The sequence below is a fragment of the Syzygium oleosum genome, unplaced genomic scaffold, assembly GCF_021117445.2.
Source record: "Syzygium oleosum isolate NSW1041296 unplaced genomic scaffold, Sole_v2.1 Sole_v2.24, whole genome shotgun sequence".
NCBI lineage: Eukaryota > Viridiplantae > Streptophyta > Magnoliopsida > Myrtales > Myrtaceae > Syzygium > Syzygium oleosum.
This window is the reverse complement of record NW_026607508.1, coordinates 3,735,991-3,741,990: the sequence shown is the minus strand read 5'-3', so window position 1 is coordinate 3,741,990 and position 6,000 is coordinate 3,735,991.

Sequence of the window (6,000 nt, the reverse complement as noted above, 5' to 3'; positions counted from 1 at the left end):
AACGATGAGATCAGGCATCAGACCCAAACCGAACCAAACTTCCTTGGAATGGGAAGGTCTCCCCTGAGAATGATCTTCTGGCTCTCTACTACGGTTCTAAACTTTCCCAAGCACTAATAGCTTCTAAATGAGGACGATTGTAAGTAAATTAGATGATTTCGACGCTCGAAAATCCCAAGATCAAGCATTACACCCAAAAGGAACCAAACTTCCTTAGAATGGGGGGGTCTCTCGTTCGAAAGATGTTATGGCTCTCCACCTTGGTTCTAATCTTTCACTAGCACTAATAGATTCTAAATGAAGACGATTACAACCAAATTGGATTATTTGGACGCTCGTAAACGGCGAGATCAAGCATTAGACCCAAAAGGAACCAAACTTACTTGGAATGGGAAGGTCTCTCCTCAGGATGATATTGTGGCTCTTAACCTTGCTTCTAACCTTTCCGAAACACTAATGGCTTTTTAATGAAGACGATTGTAAGTAAATTAGATGATTTGGATGCTCGTAAACCGCGAGATCAAGCATTAGACCCAAAAGGAGCCAAACTTCCTTAGAATGGGAAGGTCTCTCCTTAGAATGATGTTATGGCTGTCAACCTCGGTTCTAATTTTCCCCAAGCATGAATAGCTTCTAAATGAAGAGCCTTACAAGTAAATTAGAAAATTTTAACGCTTGAAAACCACCAGATCAAGCATTAGAAACAAAAGGAACCGAACTTCCCCGGAATGTAAAGGTCTCTCCTTTGAATGATGTTATGGATCTCAACATTGGGTCTAACCTTTCCAAAGCACTGACAGTATGTAAATGAAGCTGATTCCGAGTAAATTAGACAATTTGGATGCTCAGAAACGATGAGATCATGCATCAGACCCAAACCGAACCAAACTTCCTTGGAATGGGAAGGTCTCCCCTGAGAATGATCTTCTGGCTCTCTACTATGGTTCTAAACTTGCCCAAGCACTAATAGCTTCTAAATGAGGACGATTGCAAGTAAATTAGATGATTTCGACGCTCGAAAATCACGAGATCAAGCATTACACCCAAAAGGAACCAAACTTCCTTAGAATGGGGGGGTCTCTCGTTCGAAAGATGTTATGGCTCTCCACCTTGGTTCTAATCTTTCGCTAGCACTAATAGATTCTAAATGAAGACGATTACAACCAAATTGGATTATTTGGACGCTCGTAAACGGCGAGATCAAGCATTAGACCCAAAAGGAACCAAACTTACTTGGAATGGGAAGGTCTCTCCTCAGGATGATATTATGGCTCTCAACCTTGCGTCTAACCTTTCCGAAACACTAATGGCATTTTAATGAAGACGATTGCAAGTAAATTAGATGATTTGGATGCTCGTAAACCGCGAGATCAAGCATTAAGCCCAAAAGGAGCCAAACTTCCTTAGAATGGGAAGGTCTCTCCTTAGAATGACGTTATGGCTGTCAACCTCGGTTCTAATTTTCCCCTAGCGTGAATAGCTTCTAAATGAAGAGCATTACAAGTAAATTAGAAAATTTTAACGCTTGAAAACCACCAGATCAAGCATTAGACACAAAAGGAACCGAACTTCCCCGGAATGTAAAGGTCTCTCCTTTGAATGATGTTATGGATCTCAACCTTGGGTCTAACCTTTCCAAAGCACTTACAGTATGTAAATGAAGATGATTCTGAGTAAATTAGATAATTTGGATGCTCAGAAACGATGAGATCAGGCATCAGACCCAAACCGAACCAAACTTCCTTGGAATGGGAAGCTCTCCCCTGAGAATGATCTTCTGGCTCTCTACAACGGTTCTAAACTTTCCCAAGCACTAACAGCTTCTAAATGAGGACGATTGTAAGTAAATTAGATGATTTCGACGCTCGAAAATCCCAAGATCAAGCATTACACCCAAAAGGAACCAAACTTCCTAAGAATGGGGGGGGTCTCTCGTTCGAAAGATGTTATGGCTCTCCACCTTGGTTCTAATCTTTCGCTAGCACTAATAGATTCTAAATGAAGACGATTACAACCAAATTGGATTATTTGGACGCTCGTAAACGGCGAGATCAAGCATTAGACCCAAAAGGAACCAAACTTACTTGGAATGGGAAGGTCTCTCCTCAGGATGATATTGTGGCTCTTAACCTTGCTTCTAACCTTTCCGAAACACTAATGGCTTTTTAATGAAGACGATTGCAAGTAAATTAGATGATTTGGATGCTCGTAAACCGCGAGATCAAGCATTAAGCCCAAAAGGAGCCAAACTTCCTTAGAATGGGAAGGTCTCTCCTTAGAATGATGTTATGGCTGTCAACCTCGGTTCTAATTTTCCCCAAGCATGAATAGCTTCTAAATGAAGAGCCTTACAAGTAAATTAGAAAATTTTAACGCTTGAAAACCACCAGATCAAGCATTAGACACAAAAGGAACCGAACTTCCCCGGAATGTAAAGGTCTCTCCTTCGAATGATGTTATGGATCTCAACATTGGGTCTAACGTTTCCAAAGCAACGACAGTATGTAAATGAAGTTGATTCCGAGTAAATTAGACAATTTGGATGCTCAGAAACGATGAGATCATGCATCAGACCCAAACCGAACCAAACTTCCTTGGAATGGGAAGGTCTCCCCTGAGAATGATCTTCTGGCTCTCTACTATGGTTCTAAACTTTCCCAAGCACTAATAGCTTCTAAATGAGGACGATTGCAAGTAAATTAGATGATTTCGACGCTCGAAAATCAGAAGATCAAGCATTACACCCAAAAGGAACCAAACTTCCTTAGAATGGGGGGGGTCTCTCGTTCGAAAGATGTTATGGCTCTCCACCTTGGTTCTAATCTTTCGCTAGCACTAATAGATTCTAAATGAAGACGATTACAACCAAATTGGATTATTTGGTCGCTCGTAAATAGCGAGATCAAGCATTAGACCCAAAAGGAACCAAACTTTCTTGGAATGGGAAGGTCTCTCCTCAGGATGATATTATGGCTATCAACCTTTCGTCTAACCTTTCCGAAACACTAATGGCATTTTAATGAAGACGATTGCAAGTAAATTAGATGATTTGGATGCTCGTAAACCGCGAGATCAAGCATTAAGCCCAAAAGGAGCCAAACTTCCTTAGAATGGGAAGGTCTCTCCTTAGAATGACGTTATGGCTGTCAACCTCGGTTCTACTTTTCCAGAAGCATGAATAGCTTCTAAATGAAGAGGATTACAAGTAAATTAGTAAATTTTAACGCTTGAAAACCACCAGATCAAGCATTAGACACAAAAGGAACCGAACTTCCCCAGAATGTAAAGGTCTCTCCTTTGAATGATGTTATGGATCTCAACCTTGGGTCTAACATTTCCAAAGCACTGACAGTATGTAAATGAAGATGATTCTTAGTAAATTAGATAATTTGGATGCTCAGAAACGATGAGATCAGGCATCAGACCCAAACCGAACCAAACTTCCTTGGAATGGGAAGGTCTCCCCTGAGAATGATCTTCTGGCTCTCTACTACGGTTCTAAACTTTCCCAAGCACTAAATGCTTCTAAATGAGGACGATTATAAGTAAATTAGATGATTTCGACGCTCGAAAATCCCAAGATAAGCATTACACCCAAAAGGAACCAAACTTCCTAAGAATGGGGGGGGTCTCTCGTTCGAAAGATGTTATGGCTCTCCACCTTGGTTCTAATCTTTCACTAGCACTAATAGATTCTAAATGAAGACCATTACAACCAAATTGGATTAGTTGGACGCTCGTAAACGGCGAGATTAAGCATTAGACCCAAAAGGAACCAAACTTACTTGGAATGGGAAGGTCACTCCTCAGGATGATATTGTGGCTTTTAACCTTGCTTCTAACCTTTCCGAAACACTAATGGCTTTTTAATGAAGACGATTGTAAGTAAATTAGACGATTTGGATGCTCGTAAACCGCGAGATCAAGCATTAGACCCAAAAGGAGCCAAACTTCCTTAGAATGGGAAGGTCTCTCCTTAGAATGATGTTATGGCTGTCAACCTCGGTTCTAATTTTCCCCAAGCATGAATAGCTTCTAAATGAAGAGCCTTACAAGTAAATTAGAAAATTTTAACGCTTGAAAACCACCAGATCAAGCATTAGACACAAAAGGAACCGAACTTCCCCGGAATGTAAAGGTCTCTCCTTGGAATGATGTTATGGATCTCAACATTGGGTCTAACCTTTCCAAAGCACTGACAGTATGTAAATGAAGATGATTCCGAGTAAATTAGACAATTTGGATGCTCAGAAACGATGAGATCATGCATCAGACCCAAACCGAACCAAACTTCCTTGGAATGGGAAGGTCTCCCCTGAGAATGATCTTCTGGCTCTCTACTATGGTTCTAAACTTGCCCAAGCACTAATAGCTTCTAAATGAGGACGATTGCAAGTAAATTAGATGATTTCGACGCTCGAAAATCAGAAGATCAAGCATTACACCCAAAAGGAACCAAACTTCCTTAGAATGGGGGTCTCTCGTTCGAAAGATGTTATGGCTTCTCCACCTTGGTTCTAATATTTCGCTAGCACTAATAGATTCTAAATGAAGACGATTACAACCAAATTGGATTATTTGGTCGCTCGTAAATAGCGAGATCAAGCATTAGACCCAAAAGGAACCAAACTTACTTGGAATGGGAAGGTCTCTCCTCAGGATGATATTGTGGCTCTCAACCTTGCGTCTAACCTGTCCGAAACACTAATGACATTTTAATGAAGACGATTGCAAGTAAATTAGATGATTTGGATGCTCGTAAACCGCGAGATCAAGCATTAAGCCCAAAAGGAGCCAAACTTCCTTAGAATGGGAAGGTCTCTCCTTAGAATGACGTTATGGCTGTCAACCTCGGTTCTAATTTTCCCCTAGCGTGAATAGCTTCTAAATGAAGAGCATTACAAGTAAATTAGAAAATTTTAACGCTTGAAAACCACCAGATCAAGCATTAGACACAAAAGGAACCGAACTTCCCCAGAATGTAAAGGTCTCTCCTTTGAATGATGTTATGGATCTCAACCTTGGGTCTAACCTTTCCAAAGCACTGACAGTATGTAAATGAAGATGATTCTGAGTAAATTAGATAATTTGGATGCTCAGAAACGATGAGATCAGGCATCAGACCCAAACCGAACCAAACTTCCTTGGAATGGGAAGCTCTCCCCTGAGAATGATCTTCTGGCTCTCTACTACGGTTCTAAACTTTCCCAAGCACTAATAGCTTCTAAATGAGGACGATTGTAAGTAAATTAGATGATTTCGACGCTCGAAAATCCCAAGATCAAGCATTACACCCAAAAGGAACCAAACTTCCTTAGAATGGGGGGGTCTCTCGTTCGAAAGATGTTATGGCTCTCCACCTTGGTTCTAATCTTTCGCTAGCTCTAATAGATTCTAAATGAAGACGATTACAACCATATTGGATGCTCGTAAACGGCGAGATCAAGCATTAGACCCAAAAGGAACCAAACTTACTTGGAATAGGAAGGTCTCTCCTCAGGATGATATTGTGGCTCTCAACCTTGCTTCTAACCTTTCCGAAACACTAATGGCTTTTTAATGAAGACGATTGCAAGTAAATTAGATGATTTGGATGCTCGTAAACCGCGAGATCAAGCATTAGACCCAAAAGGAGCCAAACTTCCTTAGAATGGGAAGGTCTCTCCTTAGAATGATGTTATGGCTGTCAACCTCGGTTCTAATTTTCCCCTAGCGTGAATAGCTTCTAAATGAAGAGCATTACAAGTAAATTAGAAAATTTTAACGCTTGAAAACCACCAGATCAAGCATTAGACACAAAAGGAACCGAACTTCCCCGGAATGTAAAGGTCTCTCCTTTGAATGATGTTATGGATCTCAACCTTGGGTCTAACCTTTCCAAAGCACTGACAGTATGTAAATGAAGATGATTCCGAGTAAATTAGATAATTTGGATGCTCAGAAACGATGAGATCATGCATCAACCCCAAACCGAACCAAACTTCCTTGGAATGGGAAGGT